Source organism: Mesocricetus auratus, unplaced genomic scaffold (assembly GCF_017639785.1).
Source record: "Mesocricetus auratus isolate SY011 unplaced genomic scaffold, BCM_Maur_2.0 Super-Scaffold_6730, whole genome shotgun sequence".
Taxonomy (NCBI): Eukaryota; Metazoa; Chordata; class Mammalia; order Rodentia; family Cricetidae; genus Mesocricetus; species Mesocricetus auratus.
Window position 1 is genome coordinate 42,240,408 of NW_024429184.1, and position 20,045 is coordinate 42,260,452.

At 41.0% G+C, this 20,045-nt stretch overlaps 1 long non-coding RNA gene across 3 annotated transcripts in view; it reads right to left on the reverse strand.

Annotated features, from left to right (window-relative positions):
* LOC121138957 overlaps window positions 1-1,574 on the reverse strand; it is a 55,400-nt gene extending 53,826 nt beyond the window's left edge. For all 3 annotated transcript variants that reach the window (XR_005875825.1, XR_005875824.1, XR_005875826.1), the window contains exons 1-2: window positions 1,277-1,574; window positions 437-617 (exon numbers count right to left, since the gene is read on the reverse strand). This is a non-coding gene — a long non-coding RNA (uncharacterized LOC121138957). The remainder of the gene's footprint in view (window positions 1-436; window positions 618-1,276) is intronic.
* Window positions 1,575-20,045: the final 18,471 nt, after the last annotated feature.

The following is a 20,045-nucleotide window of genomic DNA, read 5'->3' on the forward strand; positions in this document are numbered from 1 at the left end:
AAGAAGAGGGAGAGGGTAATTGATTGACTTTCTTTTCCAGTAAAATCAATCTGTAGAAGATTTTAGAGAAGAAACTTTGACATATGTCTGGAGAGGTGGGAATGGGGTGAGGATGGGATGGGGATAGGGCGAGGATAGGGGGAGTCTCATCTTTCTTTAGGGAGCTTTGAATGGAATGATTTAAATATATCAAACCTACATAATATCATCTGCAAAGTAAAAAGAAAGGAATCCTGGTCTGCACCAATGGATTTGAAAACAAAGGTGTCTGCTTTGGTTGCAATAGAATTAGATTACCAGCATTCTCTCAATTGGTGCTTTTTTGTATGAGTTAAAATGGATCTTAACTAGGGCATAGTGATGCACACCTGTAATCCCAGTGTTCTGGAGTTTGAGCCTGAGGGGCAGAAGCTCATTTCCATCTTTGGCAGTATACCTGAATGTTACACTGTTCAGATGGAGAGGTATCCTGGAGCTTGGCAGCCAAGGAAAACCACAGGTCACAGTAAGTGTAGCAGCTTACAATCCTGCTTCAGGGAAAGGCTTCCCCAGTGTATCAGCTTTGCTCCCGCAGGAAAGGGTTTTCCCCGTGAAGTTGCTATAGTTTAGCTCTGCTCCTAGGAGAGTGGAGAGTGGAGTGTAACAGCTCTGCTCTGCCAGGGGAAGGTTTCCCCTGCAGAAGAAGGTCTTCACCTGAAACTCATTCAAGAGGTTTATTGGGAGGGAAGAATCCAGGAGAGTGGCTGCCTCTGCCAGGGTAGAAGGAGGCAGCCAGACAGCCACAAGCTGAACAGACACAGAGTTTATATAGGGATTCTTGGGGGGGCAGTTTTTCCAGGGTGAGGATTGGTCAGATTTCAATCCCTGATGGCTAGATATGCCCTTGGTTAGTTTTCTGCATAAATTTAGGGTCAGATTTGGCTCTGGTTTCAGGGCCAAAGTGTGTTTCTTGCACTGGTCCTTTTTAGCTTCTGGCTTTAGTTTTAGGACTAGGGTGTATTTCTTTTACTGGCTCTGATTCCAGGGACAAAAGTGTGTTTCTTTGGCACTGGCTTCAGGGTCAGGGTACATTTCTTTGGTTCTGGTTACAGGGCCAAAGTGTGTTTCTTTGGCTGGACCCTTTTTCCTACAGGTACAATGTCATGATTCCCACTGGTCTGACCTTGCTCTGAATTCATGGAGTACTTGCAGTCCTCCATGCTGGCTTGTGGTAGGAATGGCAATGAAGGAGACCACTTGTCATGTCTGTGTGCACATACTACTCACATTTACCCACCTCCTCTTTCCTTCAAGTTCTGGTAGGGCTGGGCCTTGTCACTTCCTTTTGAATCTGAGGGACATGTTAGTCACATTTCTTCTTTCCCTTCCCAAATAACACAGAAGAATGCTCTAGTAATGCCTGTCAAGGCCCGAGTTTGGCCAGAAGTAAAGAGGTGCTCTACCTTACATTATACAAAAGTGTTCTCATCTTAGTTGGTTTCTGTCTCTCACACATGCTCTTTCAGATGGCAGCAGAAGCAGGAAATGGAGGGCTGTGGAGGCAAGGTAGAGGCTGGCACAAATGCTTTGTGACTGGACCAGGTTCTTCTTTCTCTTATCTAAGCCCTTTTACATCACAATTGGATGTAGAGGCTTCTTCCAGTGACATAGTCACCCTAGTCACCTTTCACTGTGTTTGCCCACTGTTCTCAAAAATCAGTAAGACTCTGTCTTACTGCCACCAAGGCTTAGGTGGTCTACCTCCTGTGAGCATCACCTGCCTGCAGCTCTTAACCTCGGGTTTGACTTGTTTCTTCCCAATACGGGGCCATGGCAAATGGGGTTTCATCTGCTGCAAGGACTTGTGTTCCTTCTCAGGTTAGTCACAGTTTCAGCTTCACTTCTGCTTGTGTGATTGTTGCTTGGTCTCTGGCCCTGGCAAAGGACTATGAGATCTGCATGCTAATTCTGCAGGTGAGTCATTTACTCTAAAGGTCCAGGGTAATGTCTGAGGAGTGGGGATGAATGCAAAAATGAATGAGTGGAATACATGCTGTTTCACCTGGACCTCCATGGGGTTATGAAAAAAGGAGATTCTAGAAAGCAATCAATAGCAGGAAAACCTGGATGAAGAGACCTGATGAATGACGGGGTAGCGTTGAGGTTCAAGGGAGAATGTTGGGGGGTAATACAACACACATTGAGCCTCATGTCCTTTGGCAAGGTTAGATATAGGCTTGTATATCTTGTGAAACTGGGATTTTATACAAGGAGTAAATCTTCTGAAGATTTTCAAGAAAGCTGGCATTACAAGATGGACACTGCCTGTGTGATAACATGGGAAGAGCCTGGGTAGCTGGGAACAGCTGAGGAAGTGATTGCTTACTCTATGGAAGACATGATAGCTTAGGTCTAAGGCAGAAGGGTAAATTAGAGGAAGCCCTGGAGTTTGCAGTGAATGGGGTCCTCAGGGGAGGAGAATGGAGAGCGACAGTCTTGTAAACTAGTGGCAGCTGCACTCTCAAAACAGCTTGCACTGATATTCACACCAGAGTGGGAAACATTTAACTCCATGAGAGACAAGCAGGCAGGAGGAGGGAGAGAGGAGGAGAGGGAAAAGGACAGGGAATCAGCATGCTGGAGAACAACTTGTCAAAAGTGGGGTGAAAGGTATCTGTATTGGCTCCTGTCCATCCAGAATGTTCTGGCTAGAGGTCTTCTGGTTCAGTGCCTACTTGTATTGTCTGTTTTGGTTAATTTGGCCAATGGGGGGGCGGCTTCTCTGACTCAGCTGGTAGTGGGAGTATTGGGCCCTCAAATACTTGCAGAGTGTCCTGTTTAATTGGGTAATTTGAAAAGGAATTCCATCATTGTTGAAATTTCATTGGAAGACATTTGGGTCATTCAGTTGCTGCTTGGATATATCTTACTAAGGGCTAAAGGAGGAAACAGAGACATACATGTCAACACAGGATTGGCTGAGTAGTTAATGCCATCCAGAGGTTTTCAACCTTATAAGCTCTGAAAATTTTAAATGGAGCTTCTGTGAGAGGTGTGAAACCTCAAGCATGCTTTAAAAAATGTGGTGGTATCTCAGAAAGAGGAACCATAGGGGCCAAGAGACATGCACAGGTTTCAGCTCATAAAGGGAGGGATAGAGTGAGGGAGTGTGTTGTGTGTAAACTCTAGCTGTGTTGTAGAAAATGAAGTAGAAGAAGAAAAAGTAGGGAAATCAATAGGATGTTCTTTGTTTTCTCATATTCCTACGAATACCTCTATTTGTTGTCAAATGAGAAGTACAGTGGTACTTACCTCAGGAGTAAATGGGAGAATTAAACATAGTAAGTTAACAAAAGTAAAATGAGGGCAACACTGGGCAGAGTAATACCAGTATGTATGAGATGGAGGCAGAATGGTCACAAGTTCAAGGTCAAGACGCTGTTAAATGAAACAAACTGGAAGGTATATGTGGCAAAGAGATTACACATACATGTGCACACACTTACCATTATCATATTCTTATCCACTGACCCATCCCTCCAGCCCCTCCATTATCATATTCTTATCAATATCCATGTGAGCAATGATAGCTGCTTAAATTTACATGAGAAGGTAAAGGGGGGCGTCAAGAATGGCCCCAATGTTTTGAATGTTATGAAATCGTTGGGGAATGATGGGTAAGAAATGCAGAAAATTGCTCTCTTAGCCTCAGATACAAGACTGAACACTTCATGGGGTGTGCTTTCAAGGTGTCCAATTGCAGTGACTTAGACACGTTGTCCAGTTTCTCAACTACTCTAAGATTCATTTTCTTTACCTGTGAAAATGACATGATAATAGTGTATCCCTGTGTAGCTAATACAAATTGACTATGTAATCTCAGCAAAAGAGAATACAAGTGTACATAAGTATGTAAAAAATAGAACTTGTGGAAGCACTCCACTTTAATGGGGGTTGTGCCTCTGTATATATGTTTCTCTTATTGCTTGATAAATAAATCACTGATTGGCCAGGCAGGAAAATAGGTGGGGCTAGGAGATGAGTAGAATTCTGGAAATCATAGGCAGATAGAGTCACCATGTAGCCTGCCAAAGGAGTAGAAGGTTCAAACCCTTCTCCAGTAAGCCATTACCACATGGAAATACGTAGAAATGGGTTAATAAGACAGAACCAGCCAATAAGAAGTCCAAGAAACTGGCCAACAGCTATATAATTAATATAGCATCTGTGTGTTTATTTGGGGCTGACAAGGGTGAAAGGACCTGTTGGGCCAGAAACATTCATTCAACACCACTTAATTGATGAACAGAGCTCTAAAACCAGCATAGACGCATAGGATCTAGTACTGCCTGGACTGACTGGGAACCACATAGCTGTCCTATACTTTTTGATAACAGAAGTGACATGTGTGTTTTTTCCACCCAATGCCTGGAGTCAGAAGTTGACTGACTAAAATTCCAGTAAAATAGAGAATTAAAAATATATTTTAAAACCATTCAACTTAAAACATATAGGTGCATATTTCCTGTCCTGTGTTCTGAGACAAACAAAGTTGACACCTGAAAGATGAATGAATAGTGTGAATCATGTCTGGGACTTTTATGAGGCTAAAACTGTGCTTACCTCTCTGCTTCTATGGTCACTCTTCTTGAGACACCACCACTAAAGCATGTTTGAGCTTCACACCCAAAATGGCTTCCAAAGAAATTTCAAAGTGATGGGGGCCATCACTGTGACCAATGTGATGTTATCTAGAAGATAAAAGATGATTCAGTTTTTGCAAAGATACCTGAAATAATTGTTCCAGGTTTTTAAATCATTAAAACACCTTAAGACCAATGTGATACAAGAGAAAAGTTGTAATAATGACTTTAGTGCTGTTATAACCTAAATACCTCATTAGAAGCAAATGGACATCGGAAAAGCTTGTTTTGACTCCTGAGTTTAAGCTGATTTCAGTGAAGAAGGAGGCATGGTGGTGAAGCAAGAACATGTGGTAAGGAATTACTGTTCACATCATGGCTGCAGGAAGCAGAGAACAATCAGAGGCAAAGGCTGGGCGATAGCCATTAAAGACTGCCAAAGTGGGCTTCTTTCTGCCAGTCTAGCCTAACCTCCTGGTTCCATTATCTCCTCAAAACAGTGTTGCCAGACAGGAACAGCTTAAGACCTTAAGATATGGGAGTGTGGGGGACATTTTAAATTTAAACTGTAACAAAACTCAACTTATCTCAAGGAAGGAAGCCACAAGCAGAAGTCCAGACAGATGCCCAGCTAATTCCAAGTGTCCCACTCTAGACATCATCTAACTGTAGCCTCCAAAGACCAGAAGAAGATAACCAAAGATTTCCCAAATATCGATCCAATTAACCAAATCAAATCATCATTACTGTCTTAAGGATGTGTTATAACCATGTGACAATCCATGGTCCCTGGAGGAGGAGTGCTGTTCATATATGACAGCCAGGAAAAAGACAGAGTGAATGTGGAGTCATTTAAGAGCACAATCTCCAGTAGCCTACTTCCTCCAAGTAGGCCCTACCTTCAAAATTTCCAATACCTTCCAGTATTGTTAGCCCTTCCCCGTGGATTAATCCACTGACGAAGCCAGAATGCTCATAACCCAAGCACTTTCTCATAATGCAACCAGCTGTGAACTACAACTTCAACATTTGAAGTCTTGCTGGGGGTGGGGATGTCTCACAGCCAACTTAACAATGGCCCTTCTTACTGCTTTCTGGTTCCATGTGGTACCTCTGTGGTGAGAAGAAACAGGATCACTAGATGTGTCTACTCTTAAAGGACTAGACATTCCTTTGTTGGATAGTTTATAAATATACTCCTTACCCTCTCTACCTTTTTGATAGATATTTATAGGTGTCTAGAGGTATATTTTATTTCTGGAGAACTTCTCCTGGTGTATCTCCTATGCTGAGCCAATCACACTCAGTGAGAGCTCAAAGGATTTGGTGCCCTCTGCTGTTGTTCTGCTTGTAGATTTAGCTAAGTGAATCTCACTTTTAGGTGTGTACTGTATTACTACTGAGCTTTACACTGAACGTTCATGTGCTTTACAAGGTGGGGTCTAAGTGTTGAAACACTCTAAGGATTTAGATAGTGGCAAGCGGATCAGTAGTGGCAGAATGGAGGTCCCTTTCACTGTTAGCTATGAAACACTGCAGCAGAAAGAGCTCCCTGGAAGCTGATCCCCTCTCTTAACATTTCAATGGTAGAGCTTCACCTTCTCAAGATGTTCTGAGGTTCACTGTATGCCAGATAAGCTGGGCCCTAGGGATGTGAAGTTGAATAGAATGGTCTCTATTCCCAAGGGTTTTCCAAGAGAGAACAAAGTAAGAGAAGCTGGCCACTGTGAATGTAGGACAAGGCACGGATTATCTGTATAGAAGACACACACGGGAAGAGGAATGAAAGTCAGAATGTCAGCCGAGGGGACATGGCAGGACTGAGATCTGAAGATGAAGACAGACTTTAATAGGTAAAAAGGGGTGAATCCGTTTTTGGAAGAACCACTTCTGGAAATGTAGGGGTGGGCGTTTCCTACAGATTAGAGTTGTAAGATGGGGCTGGAGGTGCTGGAGTCCAAAAGGCCTGGAAGTCATGCGGAACATGTGGACCCTGATTTGAGAGCAAGAAGAAGCTGTTTATTGTTTTTAGGCAGAGAAGGGACAAAATGAGATATGTCTTTTAGTAACACCACCTTGCCTGCGGTGCAGAGGAATGGATTGGCAGGTGTATTAATTACTTTGCTGTTGCTGTAATAAAATTGTAATAAAATATTGTTACCAAGGCAACTTATGGAAGAAAGAGTTTGTTTGGGCTTATTGTATAATGGCAGGGGAGGCATGACAGGAAGTAGCCCAAGCATGAAGTTCAGCGATTACATCTTCAAATGAAAACAGAAAGCAGAGAGAGCACACTAGAACTGGGGTGAGTCTGTACACTCTCAAAGCCCATACCCAGTGGGGACCTTTTTCCAGCAAGTGTGTCCCCTCACAACCTCCTGAAAAGCCACCAAATGTGACGAGGTATCCAAATGACTGATTCTAGGAGGAATACTTCTCATTTGAACTACCACAGAAGGCACTAATCTGATTATCCCGAAGAGGGATGCTGCTTGGCCTCAATGAGGCATTAGATGGAAAATGTCAACTCGCTGACTCCATACCCACCCCCTCCCATTATAGATAAGAGTGGGTCAGGACTGTGTGAAAGGAAACAACTGGATTCTCATGACTTACAGCTTCAGAGTTTGGACACCAGCCAGAGAAGAGAGAGGATAAGGATATTACATTGGGGGTATTTACTATTCTTATTACATTCCTGTGTGGTTTCTGGGACGATTCTCAGATCCACAAAAACGTGACACTTGGGAAACTTGGGTTTATAAGCTTTGCCAATTTCTGTGGCAAAACAGCCCCCAGTGGCCATTTTAAGCTACCAGCAGGATGCCACTCAAATTGCCTTCGAGAGAGATATGTTCCACATGCTGTTTGCAGCTCAAGCATTCTTTTCTCTCAGATATTCATGGCCCCTCTTCCCCCACTCCTTGCAACTTGTCTTTGAACTCTAGGACCCTATGCTAGATCCTGTGGTTTTCCTTCCTATATACATATCTTTGTAAACTGTCCCTCTGTTGGGACAGACTATGAAACTTGAGAAGCCATCCATTGCCTGAAGTGATTTTAATTGTTTGCCCAAGTTATACATACTGCCAAAATTAGTTATTTAGAAATCTTTTTACCTTGCTTAGCCTAGATATAGGGGGGAAGGGCTTTGGTCCTGCATCAAAGAAAGGTACTAGAGTTCCTTGACTCCCTATGGGAAGCCTTACCCTCTCTGAGGAGTTGATGGGAGGTAGGATGGGGGGGAAGGAAGGAATAAGAGGAGAAGGGGAGGGAGTGGGAACTAGGTTTGGTATGTAAAATGAGAAAAGATTGTTTGTAAAATAAAAACATGATAAAAGGAAGTAAAAACTGCCTCTGTGGGTTTCACCAGCCTGCTCTTGATTCCTTTGGTCATCCTCCTCTTTGCAACTGGGTTCCAGGAGTTCAATTCGGTTCACAGCTGTGGGTGTCTGCCTCTGCTTCCATCAGCCACTGGTTGAAAGTTCTAGGATGGCATATAAGGTAGTCATCATTCTCATTATCATGGGAGGGCATTTAGGGTAGCCTTAATGCCAGTTGGTGTCATTCTTGTAGATCTGTAAAGATCTCACTAGTGCCAGAGCTCTCCTCCAACTTATAATGCCTCCCTCTTTTATGGTATCTCCCATCCTTTTCTCCTCTATTCTCACCCTGGCTCAACCTTCCTTCTCTCCCATGTCCTTCTCTCCCCTCCTCTTTCTCCATCTCTTTCTTCCATCTCCTTCTGCCCTCTCTTTCTCCCCACCCCCCAATCCAATTAGGAGATCTCATCCCATAACCCTTCCCCGGATTACCATGCATATCTCTCTTAGGGTCCTCCCTGTACCCCAGACTCTCTGGCAGTGGCATTGTTTGCTGGCAATGCCCTGCTCCATGTCTAAAATCCATATATGAGTGACTACATACCATGTTTCTCTTTTTGTGTCTGGGTTACTTCACTCAGGATGGTTTCTTCTAGTGCCATCCATTTGCCTGCAAAATTCAATATTCCATTTTTTTCTGCTGAGTAGTACTCCATTGTGTAAATGTACCACACTTTCTCTATCCACTCTTCAGTTGAGGGGCATCTAGGTTCTTTCCAGGTTCTGGCTATTACAAATAATGCTACTATGAACATAGTTGAGCAGATGTACTTATTGTATGAGGGTACATATTTTGGGAATATGCCTAAGAGTGGAATTGCTGGATCTTGTGGTAGACTGATTTCCATTTTCCTGAGGAATCTCCATACCAATCTCCAAAGTGGCTGCACAAGTTGGCATTCCCACCAGCAGTGGAGGAGTGTACTCCTTTCTCTACATCCTCTCCAGCATATATTGTCCTTAGTGTTTTTGATTTTAGCCATTCTGATGAGAGTGAGATGGTATCTCAGAGTTGTTTTGATTTGCATTTCCCTAATGTCTAAGGATGTTGAGCACTTTCTCAAGTGTCTCTTGGCCACTAAACAGGGTGGGGGGATCACATGGACCCCAGACTGATAACTGAGGGGCCAGCATGGGACTGATCCAGACATCCCTCCTACTGAACCTCAGTGACAGAGAGGAGGCCTTGGCAATTTGTGGGATCTTGGAGAGTAGAGCAGTATTTATTCCTGACATACAGATGGACTCCGGGAACCCATACCATGTGGAGGGATGCTCTCTCAGCCTGGACACATGGGGAAGAATCTAGGCCCTTTCTGGAATGATGTGATAGACTCTGAAAATCCCTCATGGAAGTCCTTGCCCTCCCTGGAGAGTGGAGGGGGTGGGATGGAGTGGGGTTGAGGAGTTAGGAGGATTGGGGGTTGGGGGAGAAGGAGAGGGAGAGGGAACTAAGAATAATGTATAAAAAGTTAAATAAAAATATGAAAAAAGTAAAAACATAATTTTTTGAGAAGAAATCTTTTTCTTGGTATATGGCAAATATTTATAGTAATAGATTATGATTTATTAATGTATACATATATCTCCAACACAAAGTCAGTGGAAGCAGTGGAAAAGGAAAGTAGTCTCCATTTTACAGACAAAGGATTGAAGCCTAAAGTGGTTAAACAATTTTTTTATGGTTGCCAGTTGGGAGTAGCTAGGTTAAAATTTGAAGCCATTTGTCTGGCTCTATAAACCTATTCTTTTTTTCCAATGATGTATCTGTTAGTCCATAGAGGAGGCAGATTTCCCATGGGATACCTAATATGAAGAGATGTTCCTTTGGGAAAAGTTTTTATCATCTAGTAATGGTTTATGCAATATGTACTTTATATTTGTGAATATTCCTATAGAACAGGGTATTTGGATAGCAAAAGACAATTTGCATATTAGTCATAAATATTAAACATTTGCAAGACAGTTTCTTCTCACCCTAGCCTTTTTAAAAATGCACCAGACATACAAACAGTTGCACTACACCAAACCCTTTTAACACTTATAGAAATCAGCATACATTTAGATTAGACAGCCATCTTTCAGTCTTTGATTTCTTTTCCTTTCGTTTGAAAAACTGTATAATACTTAATCGACTATTGTCAAATTTTTATATGTGGTAGTATAGCTTTACTTTATCTTACTACATCAGTGTTTTGTTGTTTTTTTTAAGTAAACAAAAAAGTCACTTAGAAGCCATGAACTATTTTATTTTACTTGATTGTCAAATTCTTTGTTTTGAAAATGATCATTTGGGTTCACTCAGGAAATGCATGTCAAGAAATTTGTATTATAAGTTAGCTGTGATGTATCAGTAACTGCTGGTTATTACCCTTTTTTCAAAGAGATTTAGTTGATTTTGAAGTTTTCTGGTCACATGCTTTGTGACTAATGCAAGGAAATCAAGTCCTGTGTTGTGTTTGTTCCTGTCATTTCTGTTGAGGCTATATATTGTAGCTTAATTTTTATTTGCAATTAATTTATTCAAACTAAGTAAATACTTTTCAAAAAAAACATTTTAAAAATTTGGGTGTGGTCAGCGCTACAGGTGCTTGTGGGGTGGACATCTCACTATTAGTGTCTTAACATAGTTATATCTCACAATTTTGGGCAATTTCTAATCTAGTTGCTTAGGCTATTGTGAGTGGGACTGTTGCCCCGAAACATCGACTTCTTCCTTTCTTATTTATATCCCTTTTTGTAATGAACTTTCTTCTCACCAGCCTGGTCCTGGAGCTGAGCCAATCCCAAATAACACACAGAGACTCTATTAGTTACAGTGCTGTCAGCCAATGTCCAGGACTTCTCATTGGCTAGTTCTGTCTTACGTATTAACTGATAATACTAATACATATATTTCTACAAAGTCTTATTTTACTGAGAATGCCAGACTTGTGCCCTCTCCTCCCAGGATCACATGGCTACTCTCCACTCTTGGCTACATTTTCCAGAATCCTCCTCGACTCCTTGTCCCACCTATCGTACTTCCCTATTGGCCAACGGTGCTTTATTTACAAACTAATAGGACAACATATACAGAGAAGGACTTACTCCATAATCTCCTCTTTTCTGTTTAAATAAAAAGAAAGGTTTTAACTTTAACATAGTCAAATATATAACAAGGCAGTGATTAAGCAAGAACTATAAATACAATATTTAGTCCATTGACATTTAGTAAGATTTAAAGAAAGTATCATCTATCCTATCTTTGTGACTCTAAAGTCTTATATGTAACTTATCCTTTATCATAACTAAGGAAAACTATAGTTATAACTATGTCTTCAACTCCATCAAAGAACACAGAAGAATACTATAAAAACATTAGAATTGACTGAGACATCTCACTGCCAGGCCAGTCACCCAAAGTTCCTTTGTAACGCTGGAGCATCCGTCTTCAGTCCATAGACCACAGTGTGTCTGGTAGACTTCTCAGCAAAACAGGAAATTTTAAACTATCTGCATTGTCAGTTTGTCAGTCATTTTTATGGGTCCTACAGAATGTCTGGCAGACTCTTTCATGACGCACGAACCCTGTAGGACTGTCCATCTTGTTTTGTAAGTTCAGCAGTCACTTTCCTGTAGGTCCTGCATGTCCAGTTTATACAGCAATAGTCAAACAGTCCTGGCAAGAGCAGTTTCTCGCCCAAATAACTAATCTTGTCATGCTGAAAGTTAACTCCATAACAAGTTTCTTTGATGCCCAACTTCCTCTAAGATGTAATTGGTATGTCAGAAGTAGTTTTGTCTCAAATTAAAAGCCATGTATTCTGTAGGTCTTTCAAAGGTTTGAAGAAAATCTATCTCAAATACATCTCTGTATATCTAGAAAACCTAGCTAACCTAACTATAAGTTTTGACTACTATAGGTAACTATCTATAATCTTAATTATACATTTCATTTTAAAAGTGCTGTATAAACACAATATCTAAACAAGAGGAGAATATGTATATCACAAGATTGATCTTAAATTTGTATTAATAAATGAAAATCCATACCAATACAAAGTATTCATTTCTATACCATAACCTCCCTTTACCTTTAAAAAGAGATTGGTTGTGATCATTAATAATTTATAACCAACCCCATTTAAATGAAAACAAAAATTTATAAAGAATATTTGGGAATTTGGGCATTGTTCATTCCAAACTGCTTCCTGCTGCTTGGGGATGCTGTCCATACCATGGGGATCATGACAAAACACAGAAACCTGTCTAAGTCCTTGCTTTTTGTAGTCTGTAAGGGTGCATCATCTCAGCTGTCTTAGATGTTGGATCACCTAAGCCACTGCTTCAGGGAGTCTTGCTTCATCAAACCATAGAAGTCTGGCAGGAATCCACAGATTTTTATTTTCTGTGCAAACACAAGCAAACTCTCTTTTTCCAAGTAACCTGTCCTTATGTTTACATTTAGAAGTCAAAGCATTTTTAAAATATGTAAGTTGGATTAATTCAGTAGCATTGATAATCAAATTTCTTAGCAGTTGTTGCTCCCTCCACAGCAATTAAACAATTCAAAGACAACACAATACCATGCAGTATCCAGACTCTCTGTGTATTTTCCATCTTTATGTGGCTTTTATTACTCTATATCTTTTAATTTTACTTTTTTACTTTTTTGAGGCAGGGTTTCTCTGTGTACTTTGACTGCCCTTGAACTCCCTCTGTACACCAGGCTGGCCTTAAAATCACAGAGATCTGCTTGCCTCTGCCTTCCTAGTGCTGGGATTAAAGATGTGTGCCACAACACCCAGCTACTCTCTTTGTTTCTTTTTTTTTTTTAAACCACTATTCTGTTTCTTTTTCTCTCCCAAACCTATGTATATTTTTAAACACACTATAAACCTTTTAGAGGTTTTACTTCATCTGAATCTGACTTTACTGCAAATCTTTATGTTTTTCTGGCCATGTGTCTTTTATCTGCTAAACAACATTGCTAAAAACTGCTGTCTTTCCAAGATGGCTGGTATAAATTTATCATCAGTACTGGGAGTTGTGCTCACTGCCATGGTCTATGCTGCTATTAAGCAGCATACTGCTGGCTTGGAGCTGTGGTCACTGCCACTGCCAACTGCTTGTACACAACATTCGTGTTTGGTAGAGGGGCCTCTTAAAAGAATCCTGTGGGTTTTTTTTTTTTGCCGCTTATGCTGAGTCAGGAAGACTCCCTTAAGGGAGTCTCTGCTCGTCTCTAGCAAAACAGAGCCCACCCGAGAAAAATCCTGCTACCAAGAAGCCGTGCTTCTCTCTGTTCTTCTGTTTTTAACAATCCCTTTCTAAGGTTTTGTTAAGTGGAAATTTGTGTCCCAAGTCTGGACACCATTATGTAACATGCATTCTTCCCATCAGTTGCCTGGGTCCTGCTGCTGTCTCTGCCCCCAAATAACATACAAGACACTATATTAATTATGAAGCTGTTGGCCATTTGCTATGGTTTCTTAATGGTTAGCTCTGACTTAATTATTAACCCATAATTACTAATATATATTTTTGTAAGGTCTTATCTTACCCAGAATGCCAGACTTGCGCCCTCTCCTCCTGGGATCATGCGGTGACATTCTACTGTTGACTACATTTCCCAGAATCCTCCTCGACTCCTAGTCCCACCTATCTTGGTGACTCTGGTTTGTATCAAGTTGACAACTGAAGCTAACTATCACAGACCTTTCTGCATCTATTACATGATCATGTGATTTTTGTACTTGAGGTCATTTATATAATGTATTACATCTCTCCATTTGTTTATGTTGAACTGTCTCAGAGTTTCTGGAATGAGATCAGCTTAATTCCAGTGAATGTCCAATTTTGATGTATTCTTGAATTTGCTGCCCAAGTATTTTATTGAGAATTTTTGTATTTATGTTTATAAGAAAAATAGTCTGTAATTTTCTTTTTGGTTATTGTTATGTCTTTCTCTGGTTTTGATAAAAGGATAGTGCTGACTCCATGAAAAAGGTTTAGAAGTATGAGCCTTCATCTTTTTTTAAATTTAATTTAATTTAATTTAATTTGCTTCACATGTCAATCCCAGCTCCTTCTCCTTCCTTTCCTCGCATGCCCCCGCACCCCAGGTTCCCCAGCTCCCCACCTAATCCCTACACCATTCCCCAGTGAGAGTGAGGCCCTCCATGGGGAATCTCCAGAGTCTGTCATTTCATCCAGGGCAGGGCCTAGACCTTCCCCCAAGAGTCCAGGCTGAGAGAGCATCCCTCAATGTGGAATGGTCACCCAAAGTCCATTTGTTTGCCAGGGATAAATCTACTACCCAAGGCTCATAGATTACCTAGGCCTCCTCACTGATACCCACATTCAGGGAGTCTGGATCAGTCTCATGCTGACCTCCCAGCCATCAGTCTGGGGTCCAAGTGCTCCCCCTTGTTCAGGTCATGTGTTTCTGTGGGATTTACATGCAATTACTGGTTATGACTACTTTGAAGGTGTCCATGTTCCTGTAAACAACCTGTCACCCATGGCCCTGGAGACAATGAAACTCAATGGTTTATTTAAAAAAAATCATGTAGAAATAGAAAGGATTTTTGTTAGGCAGAGGAAGATAACAGAAGTGGGCAGTGGGGGCAGATATGATCAAAATACATTACATACAGGTGTGAAAATGCCACGATGAATCAGGAAACAATGTTGGGAACCTGTTACTTTGTAATCTAATAAACATTTTAAATAAGTAATAAGAGTAGCTTAGCTTAGGTCTCTGAGATGACGAAAACCATGTCTTTATAGTTACATTAAATAGTGAAGTAATCTACTAATATGATTGGCTGTAGGATAATTTTTCTCAAAGGAAATACTTAAATTACATTAACATCAAATTTTGTGCTCTAAGCTTTCCAGTGGATGGTGGAGATCCTAGTTACCATTTGGAAGGACCCCAAGACAAGTGGGGGTGCCTTAAAGAAACATCTGTGATATAGTTTTCTCCTTAAAAGGCCTGAAAGAAAATGATATTTTGCTGTGATAATAGGATTATTTGCTGGAAAAAATGAAGCTTTTGTTTTGATGATTTCAGACTTTTAAGGTGCCATGAAAGGGGACGCAATAACAGGATGCATCCATTAAAAACACGAGTTAGGAGACCTGATTAGTTCTGATGTCAGCACTTTCCTCACTTTGTAAGTATAACAAGTCACTTAAATTTCTGCCCAGCTGGATTTGTTGAGAATAAGTTCCCTTCCTCACTTTAGCGGTTTGTAGAAATACTTCAGAATTTTGCTTCTTTGGGGAACACTGGAATTAGTCAACATTTGCTATGGTCTAGAACTTAAATGTCTCCAGGAGGCCCATAGATTTACTCCCAGCTTTGTCTCCATAGGAAACTAGGGTGACCTTTATGAGGTGGAGTTCTATATGTCATTGGTGGGAGAACGTGATCTTGAAGGGGACAGTGTGACCCAGGTTCTCTCCTCCCTCTTTCTCTTGCTTGCTGTGGTGCACCACCACAGGCCCATAGCAATGGTGTCGATCAATCATGGACTGAATCTTCAAAACTGTGAGCCAAAATTATAAGCTGATTGTTTCAGGCATTTCTTATAGTAACAAAGCTAGTTAGCACAGTATTAATGATCTACCATGTTTTTTAATTCCAGTTTTATTTACTTATTTTCCTTCATAGAAATAATTTTATTTATTATGATTTTTATGTTTTAAGTTTTTTTTTGTTTGTTTTTTGAGACAGGGTTCTTCTGTGACTTTGGAGGCTGTCCTGGAACTAGCTCTTGTAGATCATGCTGGTCTTGAACTCACAGAGATCTGCCTGCCTCTCCCTCCCGAGTGCTGAGATTAAAGGCATGCACCACCACTGCCGAGCTAAATTTTTAAGTTTTTACTTTAAAATTTTTGCGCATGTTCTACTACCTACCTACCTATCATCAATCTATTTATCACCCATCGTTTTCTGCCATTATTATCTTCCCTACTAAAGAAAAAGCCTGCCTAATGTCTATATGGTTAGCTTGTATTTGTTTAATTTTCTACTCCTATATATGTATACGCTGTGTGTGTATGTGTGCATATGCTATATACACAAATAATGTATGTATATATCTGTATACACACATTTAAGCAATGGTATTCTGATAAATGCTTAACAGAAAACTCTCCTGGAAAAGAAAAGCAGTGATTTGTAACATTTGCCAATTTCTATGGGGTAACTGTTCTCCGTAGGGCCATATATTAAGCCACAGAACACTGAGCCAAGAAAAGATTCACAAAATCGACTCTTGCAAGCCAGTACAGCTAATTCCAACACACCACTGAATATAGGCAGCCTGCTGGGTCTTAACTTTATGCTAAAATACTCATTTTCACCTGTACATCGAGTATTGAGATATTGAGCCACCAGACATAAAACCAGGAACAATAATCACACATTTTCTGCTTTATTTTTGCTATGTTCCTTACCCTCAGTTATTTTAATGAAAAGTTCTCACTCCCCACACCAATATGGATTCCACAAGCATATGTGTGCACACTCTCTGTTATTAACTAAATTCTGCTTTTTTCCCTATGTCCACACTTGATATAATTATTTGTAAGTAGAAGATACCATGATGCAGTGAAGACTGCCTGTTCTTTGCTAAGCTGTCTCTTAACGTGAATTGAGGAGGCCCACTCAGTTATCTGAATGCCTGTAAGGTCCTTAACTTTGAATCTTCTTTCACAAGTGTGTCTGTTTTTGCACTCACTATGTTTATGACTAATTATTTATCAAAGGATTTAGGGCTGGAAATTGTTAAATCACCAAGTTTGGAAATGATGTAAATTTGATAAACTCAAAAGTCCCCAAAGCTGAACATAGTAATTTGGTATTTAGTCAATCACAGAAAGGCTACAACACTCTAACTGTTGACTGAATGATGAGCATCAAACACAGAGTGTAATTAACACAGACAGAAGCTCACTGCCAACAACAGTTTGAAACAATTTTAGTTCTCTATTTCCTGCCAACTTTGATATATAAAGAACCCTTCATTCCGTGATTGAGAAAATTTGTTTTTGCACGGGGAATTCAGCTTGTACCCCGGCATCTCCAGAGTAGTGGCTCTCACAGTGTAGAAACTTAATGGGTATTTGTTGGATTGAGCCAGATCTACAGTTTTTAAAATTGGTCCTCAGACACCACAATTGTGGTAAATAAATTCTCATTGAATTTCATGAACCAGTGATAATATGTTCTCTGTATCCTTCTGTAGTAAGTGAGACACGGATAGGCCAGTGAGCCTTTTCTAAGGGAGAAAACACAAGTGTAAGCACTCATCATGTTTAACCAAAGCAAAAATTTCACAAAAATTCTTCCTGGGAATTGGAAATACATGCTGAATGAGCATGCACACAACGAGGGATGCTCAGTCCAAATTGCCTATGAGCAGGGCATCTGCTACAAATGAAAGCATGCTTTTGTCTTAATACTTTATTGAGTCTTAGAAAAATGGTATATGGCTGAGTAACATTTAAGATGAGTGTATGTATGCATGTGTGTGTGTGTGTGTGTGTGTGTACGTGTGCATGTGCACATGTGTAAGAATATCAACCATTTAAAATGGAAGGCTTGAGAAGGCAGCAAACACCACTCTGACCAATCCTACCCTATCTCATAAAAGCAAGAGGGAGAAGATGCCAGAATGCCTTACACTGATTTTACTTCCTATCCCCTTTTCTCACGTCCACCCTGCCCCTCCCAGGCAGGACAGAGGTTAGAGAACCAGCATGTAAGATTGCTCAATTGGAAAAATGCTTGCACTGGAAACATAGGGACCTGGATCCCATTTCCAGAACCCACATTAAAAAAGCCAAGTGTGGCAGCATGTGTTTATAATCTCAGTGCTGGGTGGCAGAGACCAACAGATTCCCGGAGCTTCCTGCTTCCTGCAGGCAGCCTAGCCTACTTGGTGAGCTCCAGGCTGATAAATACCTCCACACATGTGTATCCATATATGTACAATATGTGCAGATAGACAAGCAAACCACACACATGGGTACACACACACACACACACACACACACACACACACACACACACTCACCAAGTGCCAGTTTACCAGACACTGGTCCAGCAGTCTGGTGAAAGGTAACCCCTTCATTTGTTTAGGGATGTTAGATCTCAAATCTGGGACAAACTGAGGCTCCTATAAACATATCAAAGCAGACTCTGGCTGCCAGCTTCTCCCAGCATCCCTCAGTCCCTACCTGTTACAGGGTCCTCCTAGCTGGTATAACCTAAACTTCTCCAGCCCAGGGACTGGGCTTTCCTTTCCCCAGCTTCTCTGATTCCTATATAACCTGTCATTTTGGCCACTCCAGCCCTTTTTGGCCCTTTGTGCCCTCTCGGTCTCCTGGTCTTCTGACTCTCTCCTCTCCCCTCCCCCACTTCCTCACAAGGTCCAATTCAGTCTTCTGGTCATCCCCATTCCAGACTCTCCCAGATGCCTCTCCTGCTGCCTCTGGCTGTGCTTTCCCTCAGATAAAGCTTTTCCCCCACCCAACCTAGGAGCAGTCCTCTTCTCCTTTTTACTTTTTCTCATTGGGGGCAGCCTGTTTCCCGTTTAGTACTGTCCTAACTCTTCTCACAGAAGGGTCTCCATTAAGTTTTGTCTTCATGTTCACACTCTTGGACTCTGGTTTCCTTTCTGTGGTCATCGAGCCAGATGTTCCTGACGTCCAGCATCATCCCCACACTCAAGTACTTGGGATGCTTTTTCATTGGATTTTGTTTTTGACCGTCCAATGTTTGCTATCCCTTTAAGAGTAGAATTTCTATGGGGATTGGGTGGGGGCCTGAGAGAGCTGGTGGAGGGACAAGATAGGAGGGGTGGGAGAGGGAGCCGGGATTGACATGTGAAGCATTCATGTTTCTAATTTAAATAAAAACATATATTGAGGAAAATATAATTAAGTTCCAGGAATTCTGTTTATAGGCAGGAAACAATCTTTAGGATTCTGAAATTACTGCTGTCACTCAAACTGGGTTTATTCAGTGACAGTGCTGACCTGAGTGCCTCTCTTTGTTATTGTAATGGTTAATAATGATGGGTAAAGTGCCTGTATGAGGTTGTTTCCAGAGGCACCTACTGGTTCAATCTATTGATGGATTCCAATCTGAAGGACCATGTGGAGATGGTAGAACTGTAGAAGGTAGGACCCTGTGGGAAGAAGTCAGTGTCCTTGCTGTGTCTCCCTCCCCACCCCCCAGGGCATGTATTTGAAGGATACAACTGGGTCCTAGGCTCTGTTATGTTCTGTTTTTTGGCTGCTATGAGGTGAGCAACTTTGTTCTATCAGGCGCCCATCACTTTAGTATCCTGCCCCATCTCTGCCCTGCAACAATGGAACTAGCAGACTATGGTTAGAAATCTTTGAGATGATAAGGCCAAATAAATCCTTCCTTTAAAAAAAAGAGTAGAATTTAATTTATATATATATGTATATATGTTCATATATATGTCTTTATATCCATATAAACAACATTGTCTATTGGTACTACATCTGGTTGTTCATTAAATCAGTAAGCACATATGAGGTTGTAAAAACCCTGGCTTGGAACAGCCAAAGGATCTGTAGTCTATTGGCCGCATTCACCCCAGGACAGTTGTGATTCAGGAGGTGTGTGTGTGTGTGTGTGTGTGTGTGTGTGTGTTTGTGTGTGTGTGTTGGTTTTATTTTGTAATTCAATCATGCAGTTCCTTCTTGTGAACTTTGTTGAAAACAGCCCCATACCTGGAAGGCAACAGGATTTAGATATGGTTTATTTGCTCAAAAGGAAGTGAAGTATTGATATGCCATTTTCCAGTAGCAAATATCTTCAGAGGCTCTGAGGACCTTTAATTATGATTGCCAGTTGTTAAACAAAACTAACAAAAGCATGCTGCACACATTAAAAGAGCCATTTAGACTCTCATATTAACAGATCAGCCAGGATGCAGCATTGGAAAAAAAAGACATTTTAATTGAGCATACCATTAAAAATAATGAAAAAAAATGATGATAGTTTAAC